The sequence below is a fragment of the Dermacentor andersoni genome, chromosome 2 (genome assembly GCF_023375885.2).
Source record: "Dermacentor andersoni chromosome 2, qqDerAnde1_hic_scaffold, whole genome shotgun sequence".
In the NCBI taxonomy this organism is placed as follows: Eukaryota; Metazoa; Arthropoda; class Arachnida; order Ixodida; family Ixodidae; genus Dermacentor; species Dermacentor andersoni.
Window position 1 is genome coordinate 184,878,010 of NC_092815.1, and position 15,734 is coordinate 184,893,743.

The 15,734-nt window shown below is 45.0% G+C and overlaps 1 protein-coding gene across 1 annotated transcript in view; it reads right to left on the reverse strand.

The window, feature by feature from the left end:
- The window catches only part of LOC129387217 (uncharacterized), a 90,791-nt gene extending 76,421 nt beyond the window's left edge, over nucleotides 1-14,370 (reverse strand). The window contains exon 1 of the mRNA XM_055075978.2: nucleotides 14,197-14,370. The gene's annotated coding sequence lies outside the window, so the exon portion shown is untranslated. The remainder of the gene's footprint in view (nucleotides 1-14,196) is intronic.
- Nucleotides 14,371-15,734: the final 1,364 nt, after the last annotated feature.

Sequence of the window (15,734 nt, forward strand, 5' to 3'; positions counted from 1 at the left end):
TTTGCTCCGCCGAAGGGTTGCCAGCTGTCAACTGACCGCTTCGTCCAATAGGAGTGCGCCTGCTATCCGCTCGTGCGGATTGAGCATGGCTTGTCCGAGGCGGGCGGATGGTATCGGGTGTCGTCACAGCAAATATGGCGCTTGGTCGAAGCGAAGCGAAGCGGGGATCGACGCGAGGCGTAAGCTACAGCCGCGTAAGAAACAGACTATTTTTCTCCTTATGATTTTTAGTAGAGTTATCTGGCACCCTCGTCACCGAAGGCAGCAAGCCGGTGCACCCTTCCAGGCATCGTCAGTGCGTGCGATCGCCGAAAGAAACAGACGGAGCGCAGGAAGTGTGTTGTGTTTACGATAGCGTCGGAAGAAATATTTGAAGCAATCGACTTCGTGATTTCTTGTGCCATGCTTCGCGTGTGTGTCGCAGACGAGAACTCCATCACATACACGTGCATTCTGAGCAGCACACATGTTCAAGGCGTGGCGAAATAAGTAGCGTCCGATTGGCGCCCCCAGCGAACACGTTTGGTTTCTGTTCTGTGTATGCGGATCGTTGCCGCGAAGTCGTGAACGCCAGCCCTTGGCAACTCTCAGAAGTAATGATACGATCAGTAGCGATAAGTTTTTATCACCTCGTTATCGCTGCCATTCTGCGTGTGCTATACTGCGCGTGAGCCGTTTTGCCGGCTGCGACGCGCCGAGGTGACCGCGACGTTCGAGCTGTGTTCTTGCTGTTATGAAGTGCGTTTGCAAGCTACAAACCGCGATATTATGTGCGATGTGTCGCAGTGTTGCTGGGTGTTGAAGTACTCGTTCTACGCGATGTGCGTGTGCTCAGAATTGAATTGTGCAGAAGTGTTGCCGATCGCGTTTCCATATTTAGTACCCTTACAGATAAGCCCTATCACACCGGCCATTTCTGCTTCGTACATCTATAGTTTCTTTCAAACGTTGTTACTGCACGGTTGAAGATGCTTCTATCGGTGGAGGAAGAACATCATAATAATTGCATACGTCAAGACGTTCAGCGCTGTCGTGAAATGTGGACGCGCCTGAGAGCACTAATGTCATGATTGCAAATTTCTGGCCGCCTTGATTTTCATAATGTGGACATTAGTGTGAAGAGCAAGAATTTCTAGATTTCACAAAGTACATTGTTTTATATTTTGTGATGCAAGCGGCTTACATAGCCAAAATTCTGAGCTGCTTGTTTTTGACTAGTGACTAAGCACAGAGCCAGTTTGCGAAGACACCAGTTGCGTGGTAGATGAATATGTTATAGATAAGAACTGGATAGTATCTTCTTATTAAGTAAAAATATTACGTTTGCTGATAAAAAGCAATATGAATGTAAAAATGAACACGTAGGACGAGTAGTAACAAGTAAGTAAGTGTCACAGGTATGGTGAGCAGCCAGCAGAACTGCGTGAAAGAAATTTCGCCCAGAGTTCTTCCTGACTGGCTAGCCATGGTCACGTTACTAATGCAGGCAGAATTCGGTAAGCGAAAGTTTGTCATTACTTTGTTTATCCACCCTATTTGATTATCTGGTTCGTGTCGCCTGTTTTGGCACAAGCCTTCAGTGTAAAGCGAACAATAGCACTAGTACCAGCATTATGTGCCTGATAAGTGCTTTATTTCCTTTCCTCGTGTTCATTCTGTCAACAGTCATTAGCAAATAATGTGTATTAAACTGACTTGGGCCTGCAAAGTATGTCCATGAAATGTTTTTCCAGTGCACTTTCATCTGCCAGTAAGCTTACTGATACCTATCATTCGTGGGTGTGGGATGTAGGACGCTATAAGTGGCTATCTGACTGATCTTTATTTTGCATAGGCCACGGTTGCACTCATTAAATGAACCGTTTTCAGCTGCACTGCCAGACTATGAAAAGGGGGACCTTGCCTCTTGTCATTCTTTAGCATGTTGATGGCCACAGTGCATTGTTCCTGAGAAGTCAGCTGCTATATAAAACGTTTCTATTGGCTGCTATGAGTTTATCCTGAACACAAATTTTCACAGTTATGTCAGCATTAGTTATGTGACGGAAGCCAGCCAATGAGAACGAACTGTTTGCAAAATTTTCAAGTGACTCTGCCGGCAGAGTGTCTGCTCCCTATATTATGTTAGCCACACTGCTTTGTCAGTGTGCTAAATTGTTCTTTTTTGACATAAATTTACTACCCAGCCAGACAAGATATTGCCAAACCATCAATTTTAGGCCCGTACACATGCTAACTTCTTTATTTTATGATATTCTGGACAGGACACCTATGTCTAGCTTAGATTAGCAACATCAGCTGAACTTATGCACGGAGTTGAGTTGCTGCATGTGGGAAAACAAATCGCTGCGTAGCTATAGGAATTAGACTGGTAAGAAAAAATTATTTGTCTTTATGGCTTGTTGTAAAGTGGTGCTGTTCATTTGATGCACACAGTAACACACAAACACAAACGTATGTGTACCTTGCATTTACGTGCACGTGTGTGTGTGAATAAAACAGCACAACTTCTAATATCAAGGCACGTTGCACCAACTATACCCATTAAAGTTGTTGTATGTGGTATTCAGCTGACCTTATTAAAATTTTATCACATGGTGCAGTTACAACATTTCATACCTGTATGTAAACCAATTTAGGAACTGTATTCAATGCATGTGAGAATGCGTATTTTAGGCCAATGCTGTACCTGGGGTAGCTGCTTTTTATTTAGCTTTTTCCGTAGCTTATTAGAGGGATCTTGTTGATTATGCCATCCAAACAACTCATTAAAGGTTTGTGTTTAGTACACCAGCAGTGAAATACTGAATGCAGTTGCAATTCTTTGTATACTAGTGAGATTAATTCCACTGCTCATTGTTCTGTCACGTGTTGTTCTTCAGTCACGCATGGTGACAGTATTTGGGGTCATGAGTTCGAGGCTCATTTTCACATGAGCCTTTCGATGAAGTGAAATCTGCCTCTTCAACAGCCAGTTTAGTGGAAAGCCACCGTTGAACCAATAGCTCAAAGACCAATTCCTGCATGCTTTTCGCCAATCGGGCAGTGTGCGGAAACTATGTGTGACACATCACTTCAGCTGCACCAGTAATTGCGCAGCTAAACTTGCCACATATAGTTAAGTCATTGATATAGGCAGAGGAAGATGTTGCACGTATGTAACAGTTACTCATCTCTTAAAATGTGAATGACCCAAACCTTCGCGAGCATATTGGTCACAACGATCCAGCAGCACAAGTGGGAACACTTGTGCTATCACAAGCGAAAACAAGTAGATTAGTACCACCATCTCAGCCGGTTTGTCGTGATTAACTTGCCTGCAAGTTTCTTGTTTATATTGGATGGGCTTCCTGCATTATGAATTAAGAGCTTTCACAACATTTACTGCGCTAATGAAGGCACATCACAGATAACAGTACTGAAGGAGGTATATACAAGTAGGGCAGAGAACTTATGGCTAAGTTAAAAAATAATCAGGTAAAGCTATGTCGAACAACCTATTTTAACATTAGAAGATATATCATCGGCAATTAATGCACATTCAGAGTATGTAATAAGTCCCCTCAGTGGAAGATTGAGACCTGTCATGCCAAAAACCTGTTTTCCTTTTACATATTCACATAAAGAAAAATTCCAGTCTCTGCTTCTGTGTCGGAGGGTAGAATATCAAAGGAGAGGTTCAAAACGGATTTTGCATGTAGTAGTCTCTTATAAATGTGCTACTCAAATTGTGCCAAGCATAGTTATCTGTGTGCAAAGCATTGGACAAGGTACCATATCTATGTCTGACACATTAAAAATCTTTTCTATTGAATATTCTGAGCTCTAAATGTGAAATGCATGCTGTTTTAGCTACAAATAGCGTGTATACATATTTGATCTGCACCACAAAGAGCTGATGTGACAAAAAATGTGTACACCTTAGTGTTATAATGCTTTTCATGGTGTCTAAGTTTACTTAATACAGTTTTGAATTTACAGATTGCTTCACATGTTTATAGCTAAAAACGACAGAAAACTACTCGCATTTTGACTGCGAGGTCACAACACGAGGATCTGTGCGGTATCTTTCCTGTCCATCGATGTGTCCTTGCACTATAAATGTAAAATGTCACACCTGCAAAGCTGAGTATCCACCCTTACATTTCAAATGCTTTTTTGAATGCTCAGCAGTTATGCTTATAAGCACATTCTGAGAGCAAATCTACACCACCTCAATTTAAGCGCAATGTAAAGGGATGTTTGGGCATAGCCAAGCTGTTCAAGCATGCCTGCAGGAATACAGCATTGTCCAGTGGCACAGTATAGTCCAGGCATAACAATGAACGACAAGTAAACAAAGCGGCTGATAATACTAAGCTGGCCCATATGTAAGAGCATTATATTATCTAACCCACATGCAAAGTTGATTCCAGTGTACTGAATGACCACAGGTTTGATTTGCCAAGTTATATTACTACGCACAACAACGCTGAGACAAGGTCTGTACAATGGTGAGCAATGCATCAGGGAATGAGAAATTACTTGTGATGTGTGCATTTGAATAGTAGATGCGAATGCATACCCAATTCACCAGTATCCATGCTTTCTTCTGGAACAATCTTACATTTGGCACAAAGGCTGAGCCACTGCGGCCTCTTGTATGCCAATTTCTGTGCTCTCGCAGTTCTAAAGGGGGTATCATTCATTTGGCTACCCGAATAATGAATAGGTAAGGGAGCACAACAATCTTTCAGTTCTATGCAGAACACCTTGTGCATTATTCACAAAACTGAGCTGAACTGAATTCGCTGGTTTGTTATTTTGTTTGTTAACTCTATTTTTGTGTGGCCCTGTCTTCTGCCCTATGTGCCTTCATTTCAATTTCATGCGCATGTTAAAACAGCAACTAATTAAGAAAGACAAACACAAAACTACTAACTACATCAACGTTTTCACACCACGAAAGGTCACTGAACTCACTGCTAAGCTACACTTGACAATCTCGGTTTGCTTTCAAATAAATGCAGGCACTGGCCAGCTGTTTATGTTGTGCTATGCAATTTTCATTTTCCTAAAATATGGCTGTGCATGAGCTAGTTATGTTGTTAGTGCATAAATACATAAACAACATGCAGCCATGCCCAACCAACTCATATAACCTGAGTAGAGCCTATTTTTTATATGTAGAGCAATCAAAATAGTAACACGCATCTATGACGCTGACAGTATCAAACAGTCTCAAGTCGGACATCCTTGTTTGTTGCCATGGGTGAGAGAGGAAGCATGCCTGTCAAGGTACTGCTTAATTTTGTGCGCTTTGGTAATTTTTGTACATTGTTGAAATGTTAAATTAGGTATATTAAGTAGTAAGGTTGCAACATATTGGCCCCCCAGGCTGGCAAGAAAGAATGCAATTGTTCGATTTCACTCAACATAAGTTTTCTTATCATTTCTTTCTCTCTCTCTCTCTCTCAATGTAAATTATATGCTTTCAAATAAACTCCCCTTGGAAACATCTCATGAATATACATATATCTGCATAAGGTCACCGCTATACATACATATTGCTTTAAGCCAGTCATAATGAATTGTGCACTCACTGCTTAACCTTCAATTCCTTGCTGCATGAAGTTAACCACTTATGCACAACCTTTTGCACAGGGTGAGAACTTCATTCATTGCTGAGCACATCATTTAAGGTTATATTTTGTTTTGAAAGTTTACAAGGAGCAAGTATTAAATTTTTAAGGTGCATGTTTCATGCCTCATCCTTTGGTGCCTTTATATCTGTAAAAAAAGGAAAAGGCATTCCATGCATCCAACTGCCTTAAGCACTCTCTTAAAATTGGCAGATTGAAAAAAAAATAAGAAGCACGAGCAAGCGTATCAGCAAGCTGTACTCGGAGCCTCACACGCGTGCTCAGTGGTGAAAAGGTGTGTCTTGGTGATCTACGCAAATGCATTCCGCGACAGATGTGCGCGCGTTCCGTATTCTTGTAAGCTGTCACTACCACTACAGAAACCGCGCCACCGCGCTTCCAGCGACACTATCAGTTTCGCGTGACGCAAAACGCAGCACGTTGGATAATTAGAGAGGTTTTGTTCAACCAGCCAAAGCAGCGCACACTGAAAGTAATCAGCCTAGAATACGTCGCGTGCATGCGATTGCAATACATCTGTAAAAGGTGGCGCAGGTAAGACGACTGTGCAATGTTTCGAAGAAGAATGACGGTGCCAATGCAACACATACGGCTGCAGAACAGAATGTGGCAGCCTGGAATCGCATTTTCACCGGTACGCGGAAACTTGAAACCACATCTGTAAAAATATGCCAGTGTCGTGTGCTGTCAAAGGTCGTTGCCAACCTTGAACGCCTTTGCTCCGCCGAACGGTTGCCAGCTGTCAACAGGCCGCATCGCCCAATAGGAATGCGCGTGCGATCCGCTCGTGCGGATTGAGCGTGTATCGAATTTTGCGACACTATCCGCCTTTTGGGCGTGCGCACGTGGCCGGGCTAAGGCGGAACGGACGGACGGATCGACCATCCTGTTCTGACGCTGCCGGCTGGCTTTTAAGTGGTTGCTGGCCGCTGGCCCGGCATTTGGTCGGTGCTGCGCAAGGCGGGTCGGACGAGTTTCTAAGCAGGAAGCGCCGTAACTGTCACCAGGGGTGCGATCGGAGATGGTTGTTCGGCGCGTTCGTTCGGTTACCGGCGCGCGCGATTGGCCTACTCCGCGCCGACGTCGCCAGCCGCGGGGCGCCGCCCCGTTTTTGGTGACGTCAAAATGACGACACGCTCCTGTCAATCATCCGCGCACCGAGCATTTCGTCCGAACGCGACGGGAGTTGAGAAGTTTGGAGCGATCATACGGCTTCGCATGGCGCGTCTGGTGGATTGGATCGGATCCAACAGGCGGCCTTTTCGGCTGCGGAATAGCACGTTTGAATCCGATCCATAGTTTAATTCGAGAAAATGGCGCTTGCGTTGGGAACTTAGGTGGTTGCGCTGGCGTTTCTAGAGGAAAGAGGAGAGCGGGTGGCGGTGCGAAACGCGTTTGAAGAAATGGCAGAAAGTGAATTCCGGCGTCGTTGTTGTTTCTCGAAACAAATAATTCGTTGGTTGCACAGATAAATCGACAACATCATTGGTGCCAGCGAGCCACTGGAATGTTGTCGCTGCCCCTTGAAAAGTGCGCCACTCCTCTTGTCGTTTTCTTTTTCTTTTTTCTTCTCGCTGTGCGCGACACCACCTAGGGACGAGGCGAAGAACCTAATAGTTATAAATTGCAGTAGTCACACGTACTACTATTTGAAAACGTGTTTGGGCTTGAGAAGATAAAATACGTTTTTTTTTTTGGTAACGATTTCATTCATTTGGAAGACGAGAAACATTTCGTTTTGTAGTATACTGTCTGCAAGCAGTCGACAAACGACGGAAGTAAACTTCCGGGGAGGTCACCGCTTCCTGATTGGCTGCTCTCTCCGCCCCGCTGTCACAAATTTTGCATACTGCAACTTTGTGACGTTGCAGCAACTGAACAGAACGCGTATCGAACAAAATATCTCCGATCGCGCCACTGGTTGATGATTTCCGCGAAGCGCCGCACACGTCGCGGCGGTCTCGATTGTTGTCGTCGCCCTGCGGCGTCGCTGGACCAACTAGACAAAGGCTACAAAGCCACGCACCGCCAGCGGTCCTCTCGAACTGATGAGCGAACGGAGGCCGCGTTGCTTGCGACGGCTGTCGCGTATGGTAGCGAGTAGCCCAGATGGAAACGGTACGCGGCTCGTTTTCGAGCATGTCGTTTGCGTGAGAACGCACGAGACCGGGTAGCACGCGGATTCCAGAAATATGCAAGGGAAACGCTACTTTAACTTGTTTGTAATTGTGTATCTTTTCGCTTTCGTTTATCTATGCTTTTTTTGACGTGAAGCTGCAATGTAAGTAGTGGCCAAAGGAAAGAAGAATCAGGTGAACCGAATGGAGGGGACCAATAGGGACAGCAGAAATCAAAAGAAAAAGTTTTCATTTTTCTCTACCCGATTGTCCACGTTATATGACGGCACTTTGGTAAAGCCTCTTGTAAGTGGTAGAGCCCCTGGGCCCTACGGACGACTGTAATGCAGATTTGGGCTTGATGGCTTGACATCGTGAGGCTTATAACACGTGAAAAGACAAGGACGAAACGAAGACGTGACACACACAAGCGCTACTGTGTGTGTCATATGTCTCCTTTTCGTCCTTGTCTCTTCACGCGCTATAAGCCCCACTACGAACGACGTTGCTGAGCAGCGGAGAAGTGTGATTCTTTGGTTTCTTTCTGGCCTAAAAATTTTCCAAACTGTTCCTTTTCCACTTCTGCAATCAGCCCTACACCATTGGCCGAAAATTTTTCGAGGTACCCCCACTTCACCTATCTTTGATTGGACGTCACGAAAACCGCGAAAGTTCCCAATCTGACATGACGTGTGTGCACTTATTATGCATGATTAGACGAAACCAAAGTATTTGTTTCCGATTCCACATCTTTTTCACCGTTAGCCCTCCGCTATAGGTCAAAAGCTTCGTGGCTGCACCCACTTCGCCTTCCTGTCACACGACGTCACAAAACCGCGAAAACCCACCCGTAAAAGTGACGCGTACGCGTTAAAGATGCATTTATATGCCGAACAAAACTAAACTTTCCTTCGGAATTGCCGGAGACTTGGGCGCTATAATGTAAAGCGATTCCAAACTATTTCTATTTCATTTCTGCAGTAAGTCATCCAAACTGGTTAAACTTTTCGGGCCCCCTCCACTTCACCTGTCTGTCACGCGACATTGCGAAAACCGCAAAAAGTGCCCGTCTGATATGACGTGTACGCACTGAATAGGCATGATTAGACCGAACAACATCAAAAAAGATTTCTTTCCGATTCTACACCTTTCTTACTATTAGTCTTCCGCGATTGGCCAAGATGTTTCCAGCTTCGCCCACTTCGCCTGTCTGTGATGCGACGTCACAAAGGCACGAAAACTCACCACGTACAAGTGACGTGTACGCATTAAAGCTGCATTAACATGCTGGACAAAACTTTTTTTTTCTGAACAGAAGGAGAGTGCATCATTCCGAAAGGAAGCGAGGATGCCTACCCGCCGATCACTCTGGCACTGGCTACTCGGAGCTGCCCAGAAGAATGGATTTATTTGCGCATAATAAAAATGTTTGTGTGGCAATATCACGCTATCGAGCCCTTTTTTCACGAATACGACATCGCTCTGCCAACTCTTGCTGGCTGAGGATGTGTTTCGGTGGCATATTTACCCTTCCATTTCACGCTGCCGCGAGTTTCGACCAGCCACTGCAAACAAACAAGCGTGCCGTGCAAGGGTAAGCAAAGTTAAGCGGGCAAATCGCAAACGCCGGCCCCACCCTTATCACCAGGTTTTCTACTTTCACTGCGCTAGCTCGGCCCTACCCAATACCTTCTCCACGTATGCGGGCTCCTCGCCTCTAGTCAGCCAATTAGATAAGAAAAACATATCAAGGTCGACGAGGCTTATTCGCTCTGGAAGCAAACAAAAGTGACTTCCAATAAACGAGGAGAGCATAATTGGTTGGGCGATTGAAACAACGCTGCGGGTCACCGCCCGACCCTTCCGTCGACGGTTACGTAACTCTGAATTTGAAGTGAGGATATTACAATAACACATATTGGAATAGCTTTACATTATGTGGGCACAGACGACAGGTGGGGGCGAGGTAGCATCTTGCTGTCCGACGCCGTCAGGCATAGCCGCGGCCAGAACTAGAGTCCGGGTACGTAATCCGAAGATGGAGAGTGGAACCAGCACCTCCACCAAATGCAAGCATAAGTTTTGCTCCAGACATTATTTGTCACAGGAGTCCACAGACATGAAAGCGGCCTTGTTAACGGCCTAGCAGAGCGAGCGCGAGCAGCAATAATAGTCTTCTCTGACGTCTTTTGCTGGCACCCGTATTTGTCCCTGCAGTTTGTTTGTTATTTGCGTTCTGTTATTCCGCCAGCGTCGGTCACTGGGTAGCCCATGTTCTAATGGTTAAAACATCGGGCTACTGTGCTGACGGAACCATGTTAAAAACCAGCCGTCGGATCCATTTGTTTCACTGACTATGTGTGACACTGGATATGTGCCGTTGTTCAGTAGACCTCTTTGCCGTCAACTTGTGTCACTGGATAAGTGTTACTGGGTGTGTACAGCCATTTAATTACAAATATTTTTAAATAACTTTTCTGCGGGCGTTATCGAACCTCTTCATGTCAATCAAGACAATCTTGTCCCAACATATACTGAGACACGTCTCACGCGCGGACTTCATGGCGGCGCCACGAGATGGTGCAGCATGTCAAGGGGAAGCCACATGCATGAAGCGTTTCGGCGTTGGTAATGTGCTATGTCACCAGCTTCATCAAATAAGATTACCATCGATGTCGATATTCCTCGTGAGATGAGTTCTGCCTGAATTTTGATTAGTACGGAATAAATGGTGAGCTGCGCTTTCATACGGAGAGTAAGCAACAAATATTGTACATCAAATGATAAGTTCTCTTACAACGGCCATTTACCAGGTTTGGCTGTTTTAAACAGACAAGCGCAGTCTATAAACTGCGCACTGACGATCGCGTCTGCAAAGTATTGCGCCGTTGTGAGCTGCAAAAACAACAGAAATTTCAAATCAAACGCCCCACGCCGTTCTTCTCGAAGGAGCCGCACTCCCCACCGGAGAGTCGAGGCCTGACGCACAAGTGCGTCTGCGTAATTCGCACTGCTGTAACGTCTCTCACCGCGGTACGTGACCTCGAGAATTATAGAAGGCTGGTGCAGTTACTTGTTTGATCTATTGCTTAACTAGACGATGTAATGGTTAGAGAAATAATAAAAACCCACAAACCGAATATCTGCGAGTCTTTGTTTTACTCCGCGACTTAGCAAGAGGGACGCAATTCCGTTTCGTATGCTTGTTCCTACGTGTATACCGGGGGTTTCAGCGAACACTTTCAAAAATTTTTAAAGGTTGCCTGTCGCGAATAGCCCAATTCTAGTTCATGAGCTGGTTTACCCGTAGAGGTCGACACTACTTGCAAAAGAAAAATGGAAATGCATAGTCGACTAATTAATCATGATTCACTAATTAGGTTTTTAACTAATTACTTTCTTGCCCATATTGCAAATTCCAAATTCAAGCCGTCGAGTTCGCAAGGCAGACCCTCTCGGAATGAATTCTCTAGGTGACACCAGTTTCGAGATATTAATCCCCGAATCCTGCGGAGAAATGCATCGGCGTTCCAGTTACTTTCTTACAAAATCGTCGTTTTGTGCACTCAAGCGCAAAAGTAACTTGAAAAATGTTATAATTAGAATAAAAGCGTCAATGAGAAAATTGTACAGCAATATAAAATACTCCCGATACAGCTTTATGTTGCTCAATGCGTGCTGCATAAAAATGTTTTTCCGAGCGTCAAAGAAGCCCGCGAATACGCGCAAAGCGCCTCGAGCGGCCAGTCGCGCGGCAATTGACGCAGTGGACGCTAATGGGTAAACACATTAGCGCACACTGTACTGTAACTACTACACTTGTGTTTGTATCCCTCCGTCTCGAAGAGCTGAATATTTCGTTTTGGCTATTTTCGTTTCTTGTACCGTGCACGGAGGGCCCCACACATACAACCTAACACAGGTTAAAATCTATTGTTTATTTCATAGCTAAAAATGTTGTGCCAATTCCAGCAAAACTGCGGATTCGTAAAGAACTGGGACGAGCACTCTCTTTTCCTTTTTGTCTGCTCGCCTGCTTTATATATTTGCGTTGTGCTTTTCACAGTGTTTAGTTCATGTGTTGTGCACGCGTTAGAAACCAACTGTCGAATCTGGGGCTTCATTCCCAAGAGCGGAACACGCATTCAAAGTTTGGTGTACTTGATATGGTGCAGTGCAGTGACATTGCGCGATGCTCTGGATGTAGCTGAGCGTGCAGCAAACTTAGAATACAACATTGATATTGTGATTGCACCACCAGAACCTTCTGTATGAGAAGCAAGGTGACGACATGAACAACAATGCAGTCGCCGTGAACTATGTCTGCGGTTTGTGTAGCTTAACAAAGCCTGCAACAATATTCCGCCAAAATGGTTTCAATTAAGTACCGTTATTGAAGACACCTTAGACGCACTCGCGATGTCGGCATTGGCGTTGGCTTGCTTGCTGGAAGTTAATAGTTACTATATGTGTGTTTGGAAGCTCATGGCGGGTGGTCACGGTTACTACCAAGAAAAGAAATATGACAACAGGTGCGATGCCGATTTTTACATGCCCGAGCATCATGCAGATGGGAGAAGTGCACGGGCATGGTGTGCCTAAAAAAAAGCGTGCTTCAGAAAATCTCATACAAGGAGGTAATACAAAATCGAGAGTGGGGCTGAGATGTGGAGTGGCGCAAGGTGGTGTGAAGGTGGTTGTAAATAGCGATAAGCTGTCTCAGAAAGGCCGGCCAACGTTTCGATAGGAGTACCATTCTTCGTCAAAGAGGCCTCGTCATCGTCGATATGTTAGTTTTAACGGGTTAGTAGAGTGACGTCACGTCCTGTTGTTGTCGGTGGCGGCCGGTCGTAAAGGGGGAGATTTCAAAGAAAATGAGCCCTGTCGCCTGACGTCTGTAAGACTAGGGTACTAAGACTAGGTTACAAGAGCAGGAGAGTGGGGAGGCTGGGCGAAAACAAATAGAAAAAAAAAGGGGAACATTGAAGAGACCAAGAGGGAAAAAAAGAAAAAGAAAAGAAAAAGAAGGGCATGTGAGGCTGTCGGGGGAGCGAGAGATTAGGGAGCATTCAGGGGGTCGTTCGCGGCAGGAATTTGTGGTTTTAGAAGAGCCGGTCAGTGCGCGAGTAACAAAAAAAGACTAAAAACAGACATCACTTGAAAGAATGACTTGTGTAGTGTGGTGGCAATGCATCGGGTAATTTTGAAGGAGTTAAGATGGCGACAAGGAGTCTGGTATCTTGCCGCCATCTTAACTCCTTCAAGGTTACCCGATGCATTCTGCTACACTACTCAAGTCATTCTTTCAAGTGATGCCCTTTTTTGGTATTTTTTGTAGGCAACTATATTCTGCTGCAGAGAACGAGGTTACTTAGCTTCCGCCTGTATTGCGCGTCAGAAAGAGGGGCGTCTGAAATTCTGCGGCTTATCTTACAGCCTAGGCGCCGCATTCGCACGCTAACCCCGTATTCTTCCGTCTGTAACCTCATAATGAACAGTCCATAATAATAAATGTATCGTAAGGAAGTGTTAACCAATTGACTTGCATACTTCTTTGTAGGAGTGCCAATAGAATTACAAAAATCCTGAGCAACGAAGCAGGCAAAAAGATTGAGCAGGCGTGTTTTTTCTACCCTTCAGCCAGGATTTACCGCTCTTGTAATTATATTTTCCTACAACTGCGCGTGACTTTATATGTGGAAATAACCGCCGAAAAGGCACCCCAATGAGCGTAGAGAAAGTACGGAAACCAAATGGTTATACTGAAGCAGCCAGTAGCTGCGGATAATGTGCGAATCAAAATAAAGATAGGGCCTGCAATTATAAACTGCAATTCTTCCATGGATATGAAAATGAGTCCAAGCCACCAAGGTATTAAAGTGTATCTGCTTAAAATACATGGCTGAATAAACGTACACTCGCCAACTGAAAAAAATTACATGTATACAATGGCTGGTGTTCAACGTACATATTTTCAAAGGTTAAAATATCTGATTATCCTTAAAAGACATGTGTGAGGAATGAGCAGCGGTTCCAGCGCTCAGATGCCGTTGCACCTGTGCCTTGATAGAATATAGAATAGAATGTAGAATGTCCGTTTCTACTTGTGTTCGCGTCCGTACTTGCTGGAAACCATTATACGTTTACCATGCACCAACTGGCCCAGAAAACTACTCTACTAAATAGAATGTATATAGAATCCCGGATTTTCAAGATTACCGCCGTCTCCTTAACTGCTTCAAAACCTATTTCGCAAAAACTTACGTTCTCTGCAAGAGCTGGCCTTACGAATTCTGTTTACCAAACACATGTTCCCGAAAAGTAAATGCGCTGTGAGCCACAACTTCTTTTTTTTTTTTCATTTTCATTCGGTACTTATCACGCAGGGGCGACTGGATCAAATATCCGAAATGAAGTTAGGGAAGGCAACTACTCACCCGGGTTTGGTGCACAATCTTATGCCATCACAACTCGCGTTTGACGCGCCATCCTGGCTACTCACGCAGAGGGACCGCAGACACTGGTGGCGATTCCGCATAGTAATCAGTGCACACCAGCTGGCGCCCACGAAATCCTGGTAGCGTCATGGTCAGCAGGCACAGGGCGGTCAGAAAAATCGCAGAAGATAATGCTAGTGATAGGACATGACAAGGCTTTCTGCAGATAAGTAATGCTATTTCTCCTGGGAGCCAGGCGGCTTTGTGGCAGGCTATCTAAGCTTGTTTGTAAGACTTTGGACGGCGTTTTCTCACGCTGGGAACGACACGTGCAGTGCTAGTCGTACTCTGAAGCAAGTTCCCAGCACCCGGCATTTTTGAAAAGCGAAGCTTTCTATGTACAGGATGTTCCAGCTAATGTTATAGCCAAGCTCCTAAAAATAAAATGTTGAATATATGACCAGTGTTTTACCAGCGCGAAGAAAAACGAGACGGAGGACGGCGAACACGAATAAACAGAGAGTTATTTCTTCCGAGTAACGCCTGGCGCCGCTGGTGTCACGGCGTGCGGACCCATAATCATGCGGCTATTTGAATATTTCGCACGTTTTCTTTATAACAGGGGAAAAAAATAATTACGCGAGACATAGCATATTGAAAACAACTGAATCGGGTGTTTGAAAACAATTATTCGCGCCCTCAGATCAATAATTAAAATGTTCACTAATTAGTCTAATTATCGATAGTTCAATTATGAAAAAAAAGAAACGTCCTGCTGCAGTACGCCACTGCTGACGAAATACCATTGGTTGCATCCTCGTACATTACATATTTTTTTAAGAGCTTGGATAACGTTAGCTTGGACACCCTGTATAGACGAAAACTCCCGAACGATGGCGTACTTGGCTACCATTCTGCTGCTGCTGCTGCCGCCGCCGCCGCCGCCGCCACCGCCACCCAGACGCACGAAAGCACCTATATAATGAATCGGCTTATATGTAGCCCATCTGTACTAGCCCTGCACTTGCGCCGGTTTCTTGCTCTCTTCTCCGCACAAATACGCACTGAAACAACAAATGGTACCTAAATGTTGTCGCTGCAACAGACATAAGCTTGCATGCGCATATTCCCTTATTAAAGCGAAGCTGTCTAAGCCTCCCACTTCTAGGAGTTTGGCGCATCTGCTCAGTCGGCTTCTTGCCAAATAATGTGTGCTGGTCCTGGAAACAGTTCAACAGTAAACTGAACTGATCCAAGCGGTGGCGCGATGAACTCTCAGCCGATCTCGGATACAGTGTGATCCACAATCGCATTGGGCACGTGAGTAGCGTAGTGGGGATTTACGTCTCTTGCTGATTTCTGAGGCAGGCTGGCAGTTAATATGCGGCTTACCTTGTGAAATACGAGCAGTGTTATGGTATTTATATTAACCTCTTCAGGACGGCTTCGAGTACAAAGATTACAAAAACGGGCACTTGATCAGCGCAATATTTTATATTGCTTCCTTTGTTTTATAATCGTGTTTTTTATCTTTCTTT